The 17,504-nt window shown below is 33.8% G+C and overlaps 1 long non-coding RNA gene across 1 annotated transcript in view; it reads right to left on the reverse strand.

Moving 5' to 3' along the window:
* The window catches only part of LOC115837931, a 116,196-nt gene that overhangs the window by 56,222 nt on the left and 42,470 nt on the right, over positions 1-17,504 (reverse strand). The gene's annotated exons all lie outside the window — the stretch shown is intronic.

Raw genomic sequence — 17,504 nt, forward strand, 5'->3', positions numbered from 1 at the left:
GTAAAAAACAGACAACGCTGATCTTGCAAAATTTTTATTCTTTGGGAAAATTAGGCACAAGGATGAATAAATGAATGAATGAATGAATGAATATCAGCAGTGGGATGGGGCAGGGTGCAGTAAAAAAGCAAGCAATAGTAGATATAGGACATTTTCTATTCCAGTAATTTATTCAATAAAATGATTCTAAAATTTATCCAGGGTAGTTCAAAGCGTCATTTTCACTTTATGGCATGAGGTTAAGCATAAGATTGAGAATATTTTGTTTTAGATTACGTATCAAGTCTAAATTTTTAAAAATCTACTTGCAAATATTATGAACAAACTCTCTGGCTGTCTTTCATACTTCACTGAGAAATTGGAGGTGAATTTCAAACTCTTTCCACCTTTAATCATACATATGGATGACCTTGTTTTTAACAATAATATTTTCAACATTATTATCAATCAAGACTTTTTATTTTCAAAGACTCTTGCTCTAATCTTGTAAAGTTATAAGAATGTAATCAACAGTCAATACTTCTAGATTTATTTTCCCATAATTGAAGCCAGATATAAAGGGCTCTTGAATTTGTTCACTGAAATACTTTTTTTTTCCTCAAAGTGAAAATTGTGCTCTTTATGAGAAAGTTAATATGGAAAAGCACATTTATGTGATCATAAATTGAATTTGAAAGAATGTATAAAATTAAACTCTCACTTTTCTCCTGTACCAATGAAGATTTAATACAGCTACACTGAATAAAAACCAAGGTTTCCAATTTACATAATTGCCAATTTTGATGTTACCCAGTGATTATAAATACCTCTTGGGTAAATTGTGTAGCTCTCCTTTTTTTCTGCACTTCTCAATGAATGGTCTGTCTAGAAAATAGCCAATAAATTGCTATCAATAACATTTTGAAAATGGAATATTTTCAAATATCACATAATTGAAATTCAAAGTGTTTTCATTTAATTATATTGTTATTCATATTGGTATTAATGGCTATAAATTAGCAATGATATGAATACTAGAAAAATAATTAGATATAATGGTTGTTTACAAAGAAAGGTACAACTTCTTTGCTTCTTCATGTCAAAATGTCATTATAGTATAGAATATAAGGTCTCCTTTAGGACATATTCAACTAGAAACCAAAAGTTTAAGAAGGTATTTATGGAAAAACAATTTTCCAGTGGATATGTAACCATGTAATCAGGTGATCCTTTTACCACTGGTATGTAAGGCATAGGATACAATTGTAATATATATGTGTATTTATTTTACAATTGTATTATATATGTGTATCTATATTACAATCATACCTTTGTGTGTGTATATGTATCTATACACATATTTTTACATATAATTTTCTTACCAATAACATAGTCATACATATGCTCCTATCAGATATTGTTTTTCAGCAGCCTTGGCAAGCAATAGTTCATTTTATTTAAAACTATCTGTGTTTTGTTATTGCTGTTCCTCTGCTGAAGCTGTCTTTATTGAGCTAATATCTACATTTATCTCTTTCTATATGTTTCTCAATACATTTATGCAATTATTTTGTTTTCCTGATGTATTTGCTATAAAACGTTTAGTGGCAGTTGTAATAATAGTAACAATATTTCCTTGAGCTGTCTTCATTTTGTCCAACCCCCAAAAGTTGCCTTTAAAAATGGCAGTTTATTACCTTCCAACTACAAGTTCAGACACATTTCTATTATAAGTTTTAATATTCAGGTCTTATTTTAATAGAACTCTCAATGTATGTGAAGGATAGTTTCCAAAGACTATATAAGGAGGATTATCACTGTTTTTGTCACTTTTACATTATCCTCATTAATTTTCCCCAAGAATTACTTTTTTCCATTGTTATACAATATTTATCTTACTTATATCCTTTCACAAAAGTAATTAGACTCAGTAACAGTGATCTGTATATAAAGCATATTCAGTCCAACAAAATATGGAGGAAATAATTTATTAAAGTGTTTGTATTTGGCTTGAGCTGTTGAAACCTGTGATTGGGCCTCATTCCCTCTATGAAGTAACTTTGAAAACCAAAAACTTAAAGAAACTAGATCCACTCCTCTTCATTTTCTCATATTTATTTTTTCTTTTAATTGAATTGCCTTCTTTGTGTTGCTCTTCTTATTTTCCAGTAATTCTCTTAAAGTCTGAGACAGAGTCTTGTTTGAAGGTTTTTTTCAAGTGTTTAAAACTTTGATAGAAAAGGTTTGTGTGGACATTCATTAACACTATGTGTCTCCTCTCTTGGCAACATGCCAAAAAATATCTGCCTCCCACAAATACATAATTTCTAATTTTTTATTCATCAGTAAAAAATATTCATTGGGAAGTATACTCAAATAACCATTAACAAGGTAAATGAGAAGTGGTTGCTGGTCTCTAAGAGCTCTCCCTCAGGAGAGTGGGGACCACCAATGGATATGCTAAGAAGGAATAAGAAAGAGACATGAAACTAGAGTGAAGAGTGGCTGCTTTGAGCTTCCGAACTGTGCAATTTTATTTCAAAAAATTTATTTCATGGCATCATTAAAAACAATATTTATATAAATAATCTTTGGTTCACACACTATTTAACATGATCTTATTAAGGTTTGGGGAAAGGAAAAAATGCAGGTTTCCTGATAATAAAGGATAACATAACTTTCACTGGAGAAAATGCATAACGCATTTCAGGACCAGAAGCAGATTTTACTTTTCTTTTACTGGAGGTCAGTTTTGTCATATTGAATGTATATTTGGGTTTTAAAGCACTTTATGTTCCCAGAATTCACTCATCATAGGCCTTATTCCTCTCAAATTGTCATTTTCAAGACTGTTGTATCCTATGAGTTAATGTTTTTTAGGAGATCAAGGTTCAGTTCTTTGTTATTCTTGTAAATAAGTAACAGGGAAGAATGACATAAAGTAACCTGGTTTGAATCTAATTTTTAAAAAATCGAACCAGGACATACAAAATCACCAAGTTCTCAGAATTAAAATGAAAGATTGCTTTTCCAGATATTTTCTCTATACTAAAAAAGACAGCTACTTAAGCATATTGTCAGTCTGAATGAGTTCACTAGCAGCTGTCACACAATTTTAGCCAATTTCCTACGGTCACATAGAGAACAATGTCATCACAATAAGGAATGTCATTAACTGTTACTAGAATGTACATATGTTACTTGTAAAATTTTCATTAAAATATATGTTGTTCACTCAAGACTGCATTACTTAAAAAGCTTGATAGTTTGAGGCATTGGTAAGAAGACTCTGTTCAGACAAAGCCATCAAAAGCAGTATGTATCTCTTCCTCAGATAAGACATTGAGTCTCATGTTTAACAGTAAACTATGTTTTGAAGTGATGACAGGCAGTGCCAACACTGGTGATATTTATGCCGGACTGCCAATGCCAACGCTTTGGTATTAATTGGGTATTAGAATTTTTGAAAGAATAGACACTAATGTAGATTGACTTAAGCAAAACAAGCAAACAACAAATAAAAACTATTTCATATGAAACATTGGGCCATCTTGTCTCACAGAATCCAATCCAAGAGAAAATGTCCTTGCAAGTTTTCTACAAAGAAAAGCTCTTAGTCTCAATGACAGGGTTTAACTACCCCACCTTAAAAGCTCAATTATTGCTAAGACTAACCTTCTAATGCTATTCACCATTTCCATATCTCAGACCAACATTCCAACACTAGGAAAAATAGCTAGGATCATAGTGTGTAAACATAGCCACAGGGGGGTCCATCTGTGAGGGTGAATTTAAGATCCTAGCAAAGAAACGTCAGATATTACACCACAGTATGTTACATCTCTAGAAATTTCTGAAAAAAAATCAAGCAAAGGAAAAAAATCTAAAGCTAAGCAGTGCAATAAATAATTAGGCCCACACCAAAAATAAATTATTTTAGAAGAAACGTTCAGTTATTGGGTGAACTATAACACTGTGCAATGTTGATTAGATTTAACACACATGGAAATTAACATTGGATCTTCCTTATTGGGAACAATGACACTCAATGCAATTACCTCCTTCACTAAGGCTCTCCAAGAAGAGAGCAAAACTGGGGTCAGAAAAAAGCAAAACTCAGTCCAATAGCCAGGACAATGGGAAACATGAAATTTATTCAATATACTTTGAGTAGGTCTACTCTTTGAAGTAGAGGCTAATTCACATTAATACCATACCTGACCACATAAAACCCACTTGGCTTTTTTGTTTTTTTCCCCAGAGAAAAATCTACTTTGCAGCAGTAGGTTATTTCTAAATGAATTCATTAAAAGCACTGCCAATATACTCTGTTCTTTAATTCATCAGTTGGGCATTCATAAATTTGTCAATTTTGTCAGAATTAATAAGCTTGTTAATTTCAAATATTTTGCAACAACACCCCTGAAGATCATATTTTGTTTTGAACTTTGCATTTAACATATGTTATTTCTGACTTTAGATTTCTATAAATAATAAGACACTAAATAATAAGCTTCCTCTTTGGCTGTTATTTCTACACATCGAAACATTCAATCTTGAAGTCAGAAAAAGCTGTGAGAAAGAGTTTATTTGGGACATAAATTCTCCTTGTAGTTTAATTAAAGATTGGTAATTAGGATTATTATGTGTTGTGGCTTATCTTGAATTCTGATCACTATGTTTTGTTCCCAGTTGGCCCGTTTGATCTTTTCTTTCATGCCCCAAATAGTTTTACCAATTTATGTCTGAAAAAAAAAAAACCCTTTGTGACTCAATTTATAAAATATGTGCCACATCAGTTCAGGGAGAATAATAATGAAGATATAATTGAAATGTTATGATGAAGTTGTTTCTTTTGAAGTGTGTTCTGCCCAAATTTATTTTCCTTATCTATTTTTAAGATATAATTAGTATAAACTCATTATAAAATAATTCCCAATTATCTGTAGGATATGTGTATCTGTTTATCTATGTATGCATATATAACAATTTCTTCTTTATGATTTTTTAAAACATAGTTATACTTTTAATAATTTCCAAATGGAAAGCATACCATTTTCTTCTTTTTTAACAGGGTAAATAAAATAGCAGAATTTCCTCAAGACTTATCAAGTGTTAGATAGCTTTTATTTTTTCAGTTTGTCAAAGCTTACTACTTTGATTTATCCAAGACAGTGTGGAAACTTAGTTGATATAATAAACTATGAAACTCAAATTTAAATGGTTGAGAAATTTGCCAGATTCACAAATCGTGCTTTAGGGTTTCGGGGAGAATAAAAAGATTACGTGCTGGAGAATGTTGGCCAAACCAAATTCAAACATTCTGTGTGACACAATGGGGAAATCTTCCATGCTATCTCAATTTCAACCTCATGGAAAATTCATGAATGCCATGAAAAGACCAAGATTGTGAGCTTTATTTAACCCAGCTCTGACACCAGCAAATTCAGGAGGGAAACAAAATCTAGGTATTTGAGTTTTTAATTTTCCTTTGAAAACAAAAAGTTCCATGAAATCCAAGCTTCGGTTTTAAAGCCCATGTTCTTTTGTGCTACAACTTAAAAAGGCAAACATATTTTGTTATGTTTGTATCTGTACAATTGTTAAAATAATGGGCTACTGGCTCCAGTCAATTTGCTATTTCATTGTACCACAGATGGTAATACTTAAAAAAAAAAAAGATCATAGGTTTATGAAATGTAGGATTTTTTATAAACTGAGGTTGTAATATATTCATGATAATTAACACTGCATTATATCAATTTTTATTTCTTATTCTATTAATTTAATTAAAATTTTCTTATGACTATAATTCTTTGACAAACTGAATTCTATAGTGATTTACCACTTAAAATATGTAGATATGGGCATATTAGTAAGAATATATATGCTTTTCTAGTTATTAAAATTCTATTTAAGATAGCAGTCATAAATACGTCTTTTGAGGAATCCTATACCTATCATGTTCATGCTCTGCAGGCAGTTGAAGAAATGACTTTCTGTTGTTTTTTAACTTATTATATATATTTTTTTACTGTGAATCTACTGGCTATTAACACATTATAAAAAAAGTTGTTCTCTTTGTCATTCATGATAGGCTGGGTAAATATTATGGTAATAAACAGCCCCCAAATCTCAATATTTAATGCATTGAATATTTATTTATCTTTCACACAATTTCTGCTGGGCTTAGGTAATTCTCCAGGACAACTGACCTACATGATGGAAGTCAGTATCCCAGGTTACACCTCCATATCATCAGAGCTTCGATAACCATAGCAGCAAGATTAGGCACAGCAAGAAAAGTCATACATATTCAGTTTAACACTTCAATCAGGAAGTGATTCATGGTATCTCTGCTCACACTTTATTGCCAAAGGAAGACCTATGAGATTGCTTAAAGTTCAAGGAGTCAAAAAAGAGCAATCCTCCTATATGCCTGAAAGGAAAAGAGAATCGGAAATATTTATGGGCAATAGTAATATCCACTATACCCTCTGAGGTTTTTTTATTTACTTGTTTGGTTTTATTACTTGATTTGTTTTCACGATTGCAGTGTACTTCAGCAGGGGTTGGCAAACCTTTCCTGTATAGAGTAGCATAGTAAAGATTTTCATCTTTGTGGGCTATATCCTCACAAATACTCAGCTCTTTTGTTATAGCATAAAATCAGCAATAGATAATAGGTAAACAAGTGAGCATGGCTGTGTTCCAGAAAACCCTTTTGTATGGCCTGCAGGCCATAGTTTATTGGACTCTGACTTGGAATAACACCCATCCCTTCTGATACTGATAGCAAGAAATCCCTTGGATCCTTCTCTTTTTCATCATTTCTTGGCCTCCTACAAAGGCTTCCTCATCTAGCCATGCAGATTATTGTGCACTGTGTAAACTCAATGAGAATTTTTCACATTGACTACAATAGGAATGGTGCCTCCTGGATTTCTTCCCTGTGGGAGCCCCATCTACTAAACCTTGCATACAAGTTACAAAAATCTCTTATATTTCTGTGTAGATACCAGTGTGTTCTCTTTGCTATTACAACATAACTTCAATATAGTACTCAAGGGAATGGGCAAGATGTCAGGGAACTGTACATGCCATAAACATTATCAATATTTTTATTTGATAATGGCTCATTTTGATATATGATTTGTAAATAAAAATTAGCAAATGCAGAAAAATAATGAAATAAAACAAACTATAAAAGTAGTTGTTTTTTAATTTAATATTTTCCATTATTATAAACTTATGGCACTATAATTTTTAATGAATCTCTAGTTTTTTATTAAATGAATTAGCTATAGTTTTTTTATCAACTCCCACTTTTGAAGTTTAGCAAGTTTTAAATTTTTGCTAGTAAAAATAATACTAAATGAAATGGTTATACATAAGTGTTTGAGCATTTTCTCAGGATAAATTTGTTAAGATAAATTATTTTCTTATGACAAATTTCTATGGTATATTTTCTAGGTTACCCTTACATATTCTCATTTAAAAAAATAAGAATGTGTCTATTTCATGTTTTCCTCACCAAGATTGGGTATTATCTTCATACAGTAAATTCATGTAAAAATACACATTCTTGATTATTTGACTATTATTTCCTGATTAACAAATGACTCATTTATCTGGCAATTTCAGGAAACAAATTTACACACAGACACACACACATAACTTTTCCAGATATTAGTACATACCTATTAGAGAGCATATATTTGCTGTATATTTATCTGTCTTATTACAAAGGGCATAACGTAAACTTTTCTCAAAGGTTCTAAATTATCATTGAGATAACACAGAATGAAATTTTCAAAGATCATTATCAATACTAATGAATGTTCACTCTGTGATATATTTGTAGTGTTTGACTTTGCTCACCTTGAAGACTTATTATTCTTATGATAAAAATAGAGATAAATACATACAAATGAGTTGGGACTATGCACTAATAAGCTGTTTTCTTAATGTCCCTCGGGAAAATCAATCTTATTAATGTGTAGCTATATCCTTACATTATTTATGAGCTTATGTTTTGTAGTTGAATAGTCTGTGTTTGTTCTTATTCTATCTTGATGAGTAGTAGGGACAGGGGAAATAAGCACCTCTTCCAGTTAGTCACAGAAAGGGTAGGTACGTAGCAAGCCTGGAGAAAGATGGTTTTAGAGGAAGTCTATTTGAGGATTGTTTAATCTAAGAAACAAGTGAGGGCAAGCATTTTATTCCGCAGGGATAGGTGGGTTTAGGAGCCCCTATTTCCTGCTATACTTTTGTTTTTCACATTTTTCCAGTTTTCTTAAGCTATCCTGTGTACTCCCAAATGTCCCCTCCAATAATGTTTTACTTGTCTACTTGATTCTGTGAGAACACTTTTATATGTCACTTTTTTCAAAGAAAATATGAAAGGTAGTTGTTGACTATAAAATTGTAATTATTGTTAATTAGTAAGTTTTCCTTTGCCTTTTTAAAATGTCATCTACAATCTCTATCGCTATTTTATTTACTAGACACGTGTTGAAAAAGTAATAATGAAATATGTTGGAGCAAGACAGAAGAAATAGGAGTAGTGGTCAAGGAAAGAAATTTGAATTTCAGAGTAATAAACAGTGTAAAAGGCCTATATTTAAGCAGACAGGTATATTCTATTTTTGTTACTATACACCAGTGAATGAAAAATGTTAACATTAAAAATCTAAAATATATATATTAGCACTGCTTCTGAATGATGTCTTGCAAATAACGAAGGCACTACGTCAATGATACTAGTACTCCTGACTTTGTATAACCTCAAACTCTAAGAAGCTCTTAGGAGATAACATCATTAGCCAAAAAGATTATCGTTCTCCTCTAACAGGGAAATGAATCAGATAGTTTACAATTGTCCTTTGGTATCCGGGGTCAGGGGGATTGGTTCCACTGTTTTGCACTAGAAAGCAAAAGTTAATGCACAGTACCTATCTGTAAGAAAATCAAAATCAGTCTTGGAAGTAAAGGCAAGCAAAAGTAATTGTAATAGATGGTAATATGTGGAATAATATTAGTATGAACAAATACTAATGGACATAAGTATAATATAATAATATAAGGCCAGGCGCGGTGGCTCACACCTGCAATCCCAGCACTTTGGGAAGCCGAGGTGGGCTCATCACAAGGTCAGGAGATTGAGACCATCCTGGCCAACATGGCAAAACTCTGCCTCTACTAAAAACACAAAAATTAGCTGGGTGTGGTGGCGCATGCCTGTAATCCCAGCTACTCAGGAGGCTGAGGCAGGAGAATCGCTTGAACCAGGGAGTCAGAGGTTGCAGTGAGCCGAGATCGCGCCACTGCACTCCAGCCTGGCAGCAGGGTGAGACTCTGTCTCAAATATATATATATATAAAATAATGGTAGTATAATATAATAATATTAGAACTTTGGGAGCAATATGGGTGATTACTTTTATTCTGGATATCAGACTAGGTTTCATAGAAGAATTAACACATGACTTAGACCTTAAAGAATGAGTTGTGTTTTTCCAGCCTTGTCTATTCAGAGGTTTCCAAGAGCCAAATTTATCACAATGTCAAATGGGCTGCATCAAGAAGCAGTAAATTTTCTATTACTGAAGATGATAGCACACAAGCTGGACAAAGCTTACACAGAATGTTGCGGTGGGTCCTTAAGCATCTATGTCGGGGTGTTTGTCAGATAACTTTACTTCTCTAAGTTCCTTCTTCCTTGAGATGATAATTTTCTAAACTATCTGAGTTGGGGGAGTTGTTGGGGGTGAGGAGAGAGTGGGAGGGAGAGAAAGAGACAGAGAGAAGGAAAGAGAGAGACAGAGACAGAGAGAGACAGACAGAGAAAGAGATAGATAGAGAGATGTAAATGCATTCCAGGCGAGTAGTCTTCACTTCTACGAGTGACTTTTATATTTGGAAAATTTGGAATAGGCTTATGTGACCAGGATGGATAATGGTAGGAGTGCATTGGTGAAGAGGCAAGTAAATTGGAAAGAGATAAGAGATGGAAAGTAAAAGCTGAGTTCAGATTAAGAAGATCCTTGAACATAATGTTAATAAATTTTAAATTTATTCTATTAGCTACTGAAATTCAACAAAGATTTTGGAGTAAGAAAGGTGAACAAGTTTGGAAAAAATCGGGTGAAGATACCATTTGAAAACTTAAAAAAGATCATAGGCCGGGCGCGGTGGCTCATGTCTGTAATCCCAGCACTTTGGGAGGCCAAGGCCGGTGGATCACAAGGTCAGGAGATCGAGACCATCCTGGCTAACATGGTGAAACCCCATCTCTACTAAAAATACAAAAATATTAGCTAGGCGTGGTGGCAGGTGTCTGTAGTCCCAGCTACTGGGGAGCTTGCAGTGAGCTGAGATCGCACCACTGCACTCCAGCCTGGGTGACAGAGCGAGAGTCCGTCTCAAAAAAAAAAAAAAAAAAAAAAAAAAAAATCAGTTAAGATGTTTAGTGGGCATCTGATATTTTGGCCCACAAAGCATTTCTCCTTCTCTTGCTAAAAGTACTCTCTTTTTCTTTTAGAATTACCTCTTCCATTATAAACAGTCTTAGTAAAACTGTCAATTAAGAATTTGTAAAAGTAACAATTAAGAAGGAAAAATAATCTCAGCTAGAAAGTGAAGTTCCCCTTCAATTTGGATATTGTGCAAAGCACCACAATTGGAGCTAATGATTCTCCCATAATGACTGTGCCTTAAAAAGACTGTTTACTAGTTCACAAAATCGAAATCTGAAGGGCTGCTTTGTTCTTGTTTTTCCTGGTGGTTAGTCAGAGTTCATTTCTGTTGTTTACAAACAGAGAATATTAATTCACAGCCACAGCAGCCCTGTGTGAAAATAAGTATATGTTTCTCACATTACCGGGTCACATAGTAAGTGACATCATTGGTATTATTTTTAAAATAATGCTGGATATCAGCAAAGTGGTGGATCAGCAAGTTCTGAACACTCCTTTCCTCCGCAGACACAGTGATACAGTGATTCAACAACACACAGACCAATTCCCTTTGTGAGTAACTGGATTCTAACATATATGATGGGTGAGGAATTGGGTTGTTGTTATTTAGATACTATGCAAAAGCTGACTTTCACTTGTCACAAATGACAAGTAAACACGGAATAACAAATAATTAAGTTTCGGAAAGGCTAATAGAATACAATTCTGGATGCTTTGTTCTACCTATGTCTGGCTCTTGTAGCCTCATTCCTGTTAGAAAAGTAGAAACTAGGAAATGGCAATATGACCGTTCTACTGGAAATCTTATTAGAATTTTCTCTCCAAACTAAGAAAGACTATGTTTTATAGGTAATAATTATTTCACTTTGTCTCATTCTCTAGTGCCCCTTATGCTGCCCTGGGGCATGGTAGGCAGACAGCAACACTTTATTGTTTCTTCTTTGCTCTTAACAGCCTTGAATCAAACCCTAAGCATCCCTTGGCCATAACTGTCATATTCATGCCACAATAGGGGCTTCCAAGTCCATAGAGTATTATGGAGGCCACAGAGAAGTGCACAACTCTCTGGGATCACTTCCAGAGTCAGAGAGGTGATGATTTCATTTGTGGTGACATCTGGAAGCCTTTATTATTTCTGTGCATAGAATTCTTCAGAATTTCTCTAGAAAATACCATCTAAATTGTTAATGTTCATTTTCAACATTTCATTATTTGTTGTTGTAAAGAAATCTACATATCTGGACCAAATAGAATATTGTAATTATACTGAGGATAGAGCCAGACTCTACTTATTTCATGTATTCATTCACTTATTTAACATATATTTATGGAGTGCCATATTAGGGTTCTCCAGAGCAACAGCACTAACAGAATATATATGAAAATTAATGATAATTGGCTTGCATGATTATGAAGGCTGAGAAGTCCCCTATTATGCTATTCAGATAGCACTTTCTTACTGGAGACCCAAGGCAAATTGGTGGTATAATTCAGTCCAAGGCCAAAGACCTGAGGGGGGCAGTCACTGGCGTAAATCTTAGTCTGAAGACCCAAGAAAAAAGAGCTCCAGTGTCTAAGGGCAGGAGAAGATGGATGTCCCAGCTCAAGAAGAGAAAGAGAGAATGTGCCCCTCATCTGCCTTTTTGTTCTACTGAATCCTTCTACAGATTGGATAATGCCCACCCATGCTGCTGAGGGCAGATTTTCTCTACTCAGTTTACTAACTCAAATGCTAATTCTTTGAGAAGTGTCTGTTCATGTCCTTTGCTCATTTTTTAATGGTGTTATTTGTTTTTTGCTTATTGATTTGTTTAAGTTCTCTATAGATTCTGGACATCAGACCTTTGTTGAATGCATAGTTAGCAAATATTTTCTGTAGGTTGTCTGTTTACTCTGTTGATAGCTTCTCTTGCTGCGCAGGAGCTCTTTCATCTAATTAGATTCCCACTTGTCCGTTTTGCTTTTATTGCAATTGCTTTACGGGACTTTGCCAAAAATTATTTGCTGCAGCTGATGTCAAAAAGGGTATTTCCTAGGTTTTCTTCCAGGATTTTTATAGTTTGAGGTGTTACACTTAAATATTTAATCCACATTGAGTTAATTTTTGTACATGGTGTAAGAAAGGGGCCCAGTTCATTCTTCTGCATGTGGTTAGCCAGTTATCTCAGCACCATTTATTACATAGAAAGTCCTTTCCCCATTGCTTGGTATTGTTGGCTTTGTTGATGGTCAGATGGCTGTAGGTATGCGGCTTTATTTCTGGGTTCCCCATTCTGTTCCCTTGGTCAAAGTGTCTGTTTTTGTACCAGTGCCATGCTGATTTGGTTACTGTATCCTTAAAGTTACTTTGAAGTAGGTAATGTGATGCTTTGTTCTTTTTGCTGAGGATTGCTTTAGCTATTTGGGCCCTTTTTTAGTTCCATGTTAATTTTAGAATAGTTTTTTCTAATTCTGTCAAAAATGATGTTGGTAGTTTGATAGGAATAGCACTGAATCTGTAAGTTGCTTTGGGCAGTGTGGCCATTTTAACAATATTAGTTTTTCCAATCCATGAACATGGAATTTCTTTTATTTACTTGTGTCATCTCTGATTTATTTCAGCAGTCTTTTGTAGTTCTCTTCATAAAGATATTTCCTCTCCTTGGTTAGCTGTATTCCTAGGTATTTCAGTTTTTTATGTGGCTACTGTAAATGGAGTTGTGTCCTTGATTTGGCTCTCAGCTTCAAAGTTACTTGCTTACAGAAGTGTGACTGACTTTTGTACATTGATTTTGTATTGTGAAACTTCACTGAAGTCATTTATTAGTTATAGGAGTCTTTTGGCAAAGTCTTAGGGTTTTCCAGTTATATAATCATATTGTCAGTGAAGATAGTTTGATTACTTCTTTTCCTATTTGGTTGTCTTTTTTTTTCTCTTGCCTGATTGCTCTGGCTATGACTTCCAATACTATGTTGAATAGGAGTGATGAGAATGGGCATCCTTGTCTTATTACAGTTCTCAAGGGGAATTGTTCCAGCTTTTGCCTATTCAGTATGATGTTGGCTGTGGATTTGTCACAGATGGCTCTTATTATTTTGAGATATGTTCCTCTAAGGCCTCTAATCTGTTAAGGGTTTTTATCATGAAGACATGTTGGATTTTATCAGAAGCTTTTCTCGTGTCTATTGAGATAATTATATGTGTTTTGTTTTTAATTCTGTTTATGTGGTGCATCACATTTATTGATTTTATATGTTGAGAGAAGACGATATGGTTTGGCTCTGTGTTCCCACTCAAATCTCACCTTAAATTGTAGCAATCCCCATGTCATGTGGGAGGGATGCAGTGGAAGATAATCGAATCATGGGGGCAGGTTTTCTTCCATGCTGTTCTCATGTTAGTGAATAAGTCTCACAAGATCTGATGGTTTTATACAGAAGAGTTCCAGTGTGCATGCTCTCTTGCCTGCCGCCAGGTAAGACATGGCTTTGCTCCTCCTTCACCTTCCTCCATGATTGTGAGGCCTCCTCAGCATTGTGGAACTGTGCACCAATTAAACCTCTTTTTTTTTTTTCTTTAATAAATTACCCAGTCTCGGGTATGTCTTCATTAGCAGTGTGAGAATGGACTAATATAGAAGACATACTAGTGGCCAGCAAAGCAATGAAAAAATGCTCATCATCATTAAACATCAGAAAAATATAAATCAAAATCACAATGACATACCATCTCACACTAGTCAGAATGGCTATTACAAACTCTAATAATAGCAGGTGCTGGTAAAGCTGCAGAGAAAAGGCAACATTTATACACTGTTCGTTGGAATGTAAATTAGTTCAACAACTGTGGAAAGCAGTTTGGAGATTTCTCAAAGAAAAGGAAACAGAGCTACCATTGAATCCAGCAATTCCATTGCTAGGTTATACCCAAAATAAAATAAATAGTTCCACCATAAAGACACACGCACTCATAGTGTTCATTGCAGCACTATTCACAATAGCAAAGACATGACATAACCTAGGTGCCCATCAACATTAGATTGGATTGGATAAAGGATACAACATGGAATATTATGTGGTCATAAAAAAGAATGACACAACATCTTTTGCAGCAACATGGATGCAGCTAGAGGCCACAATCCTAAGTGAATTAATACAGAAACAGAAAAGGAAATACCATATATTCTCACTTATAAGTTGGAGCTAAACATTAGGTACTCATGGACATAAATATGAAACAACAGACACTCTGGACTACTAGAGGGGGGAGAGAAGGAGGGGGTGTTGGTTGAAATGCTCCCTATTGGATACTATGCTCACTACCTGGGTGGCAGGAGCTGTACTCCAAACCTTGGCATCATGCCATATACCCGTGTAACAAATCTGCACATGTACCCTCTGTATTTAAAATAAAAGTGAAAATGTTTTTTTAAAGTGCTAATCATTTCTGGAAACACCTTCACAGACACATTCAGAAATAATGTTTTGCCAGCTACCTGGACATTTCTTAGCCTGGTTAAGCTATGCATAAAATTATCCATCATAGATACTTACTAAGAGCCAATCACTTTGCTAGGCACTGACTATTGAGTAGCATAAAAGATAAACATAATCTGACCTCGTGGAGCTTGAATTACAGTAAGGGAGACTTTGCACCAAATTAAGAATATATATTAACGGCAGTCTTGCCCATGTCCTCAGTATATTAAATTCTATGCTCTAATGTCACCTACTCTGAAAAGATATTCCCAGGACAGCATGTCTAGATTCTTGAGTAAGAATGATACTACAATTTGCTTTTCTATTTAGTCATATAATAGCATTAATATATTTGTAGTATATGTATACATAAATCATATATTACATATAATAAACATACACAAAATATTAAACATGTAACATATTTAAACTGTAATATAATCTGTAACAAAGCAGGGGAACATTTATTTGTTATTTAACACATAAATTTTATTTGAAAAACAGAGCACTCATAGCAGAATACAGAACAGGAAGATGAAGATCAGTGTAATGGAAAAGACTTTTTTTCATTTCTAATGACACAGAGTAATATGAAAAGCACTTTAAAATGTTAAGTGTTTTATTTACTTCTTTTTGTTGTTGAGTGTGAAATGACTATGAAAATGTGTGAAAAAATAATGGTTTTTCTCTAAAAAGTACACAGTTAAAAATATGCCCATCTCAAAATGAAAAATAGCATTTCTTGTTAGTTATTATATATTGATAACTAGATAAGTATGCATGAAAATGTGAGTGTGATACTAATACATCATGCAAGAAAGCCAAGCAATAAAGCCTCACTTTCTCAAGAAAAATTACCGATTATCTTTACACTCCAAAAACAACTTTTGTATTTTTATAAAGTAGTAGTAGATGTATTTTCAGTTCTTCAGATTCTGTTCAAGCTACTGAGTTTTAAGCTCATTTATTTTCACAAAAGTGCAACAGAAGGTTAATTTGCATTTTTTAATTACTGCATATTGTTTTTGTTTATTTTTCCCCTCCTTACCTGCCTTTCATTAGTTAGATTTTTGTCATTATTTCTTTCCTGATAACTTGAAAGTTGGAATTGTGAGGCAATTTTTTATTTGAGTGATTATATCTAAATTCTTAAGACCTATTGCCCTATTTGATCTCCTTTATAAATTTCTAAACCTTATCAATGCCTAGATTTTTGCTAAAAACAAGACCATTACTTTAGGTTTTTTAACCTTCTGTTGTCCTTGACATTCTACCTTATAAACTTTCTTACATGTTAAGAAAAATTTTTGGCTCACAAAACTAGAAGACCAGATATAAGTCAGGCTTCAGGATTGGCTTGATCTAGTCACCCTATCTCTGTTTTTCAGTAATTCTGTCCAATATAATTTATTCAAATTCACTCTGTGCTTGCTTCATTGCCAGCCTCAATTTTTTTTTTTTTTCGTGATGGAAAAGTGGCTATAGTATGTCAGACATCTGACCCCTACATCAGGAAGAAGGAAACCTATCTCTTTTGGTGGATCTCTTTTAAGAGAGAAGAAACTTCATTTCCAAAATCCTCCAGCAAGTCATTGTCCACATCTCTTAGCCTCATCTTAGTTCATATATTCAATTTATATCCTTCATTTTGCCTAAAGGTTATGCTGTATGATGATTGGCTGAGGCCTGTATCATTGAACCGGTCATTATTACTCTTGAACAATAAAATTTAAAACTTCGAAGCAGAGTTTAGGTCAGTTGCCCTTAATGCAAATGAGATATTTGGAGAATTTTGAATTGCTCATTTTAAAAATCAAGTCATTGATTAAAAGAGGAAATAGGCAAGGCTCAGTGGCGGCTCACAACTGTAATCTCAACACTTTGGGAGGCAGAGGTGAGCGGATTGCTTGAGTTCAGGCTCAGAAGTCGGAGACCAACCTGGGCAATGTGGCAAAACCCCATCTTTCTAAAAAAAAAAAAAAAAAAAAAAAGAAAGAAAGAAAGAAAGAATTAGCCAAGTATGGTGGCGCATGCTTGGGAGGAGCAGTTAAGCACAGAAGGTGGAGGTTGCATTAAGCTATGAGTGCACCACCGCACTCCAGTCTGGGCAAAAGAGTGAGACTTTGTCTTAAAAAAAACAAAAGAAAAAAGAAAGAAAGAAATTAAAAGTAAATAAATAAAAGAGGGAACAGATGAATAGTTACCAACAATAACCTCTCCATTCATTATCACCATATTTAATTAAAATATACGCCAAGTCTTAGTTTTGAAGAACAAGAAAAATCAAAAATAAAAGGAGATATAAATATTGGAAATCAGCGACTGGAAGGGTTACAAATTTGTCATTTTATAATATTATCTTACAAGAAATTAATTAGAGTTCACTGGAAGTATAGATTATTGGATAAGATAACTGGGTACAAGATCAACACTTGAAAATATTCCACATCAGCATAACTGATTGGAACTTGTAATAATTTATTACATTTTCATACTCGTAATAGTCACAAATATCTGTTAAATGTTAAAATAAACCTAATACATAATATGTAGTATCTTTATGTTTAAAGTTATAAAACCTTACTAAAAG

Source organism: Nomascus leucogenys, chromosome 13 (assembly GCF_006542625.1).
Source record: "Nomascus leucogenys isolate Asia chromosome 13, Asia_NLE_v1, whole genome shotgun sequence".
Taxonomy (NCBI): Eukaryota; Metazoa; Chordata; class Mammalia; order Primates; family Hylobatidae; genus Nomascus; species Nomascus leucogenys.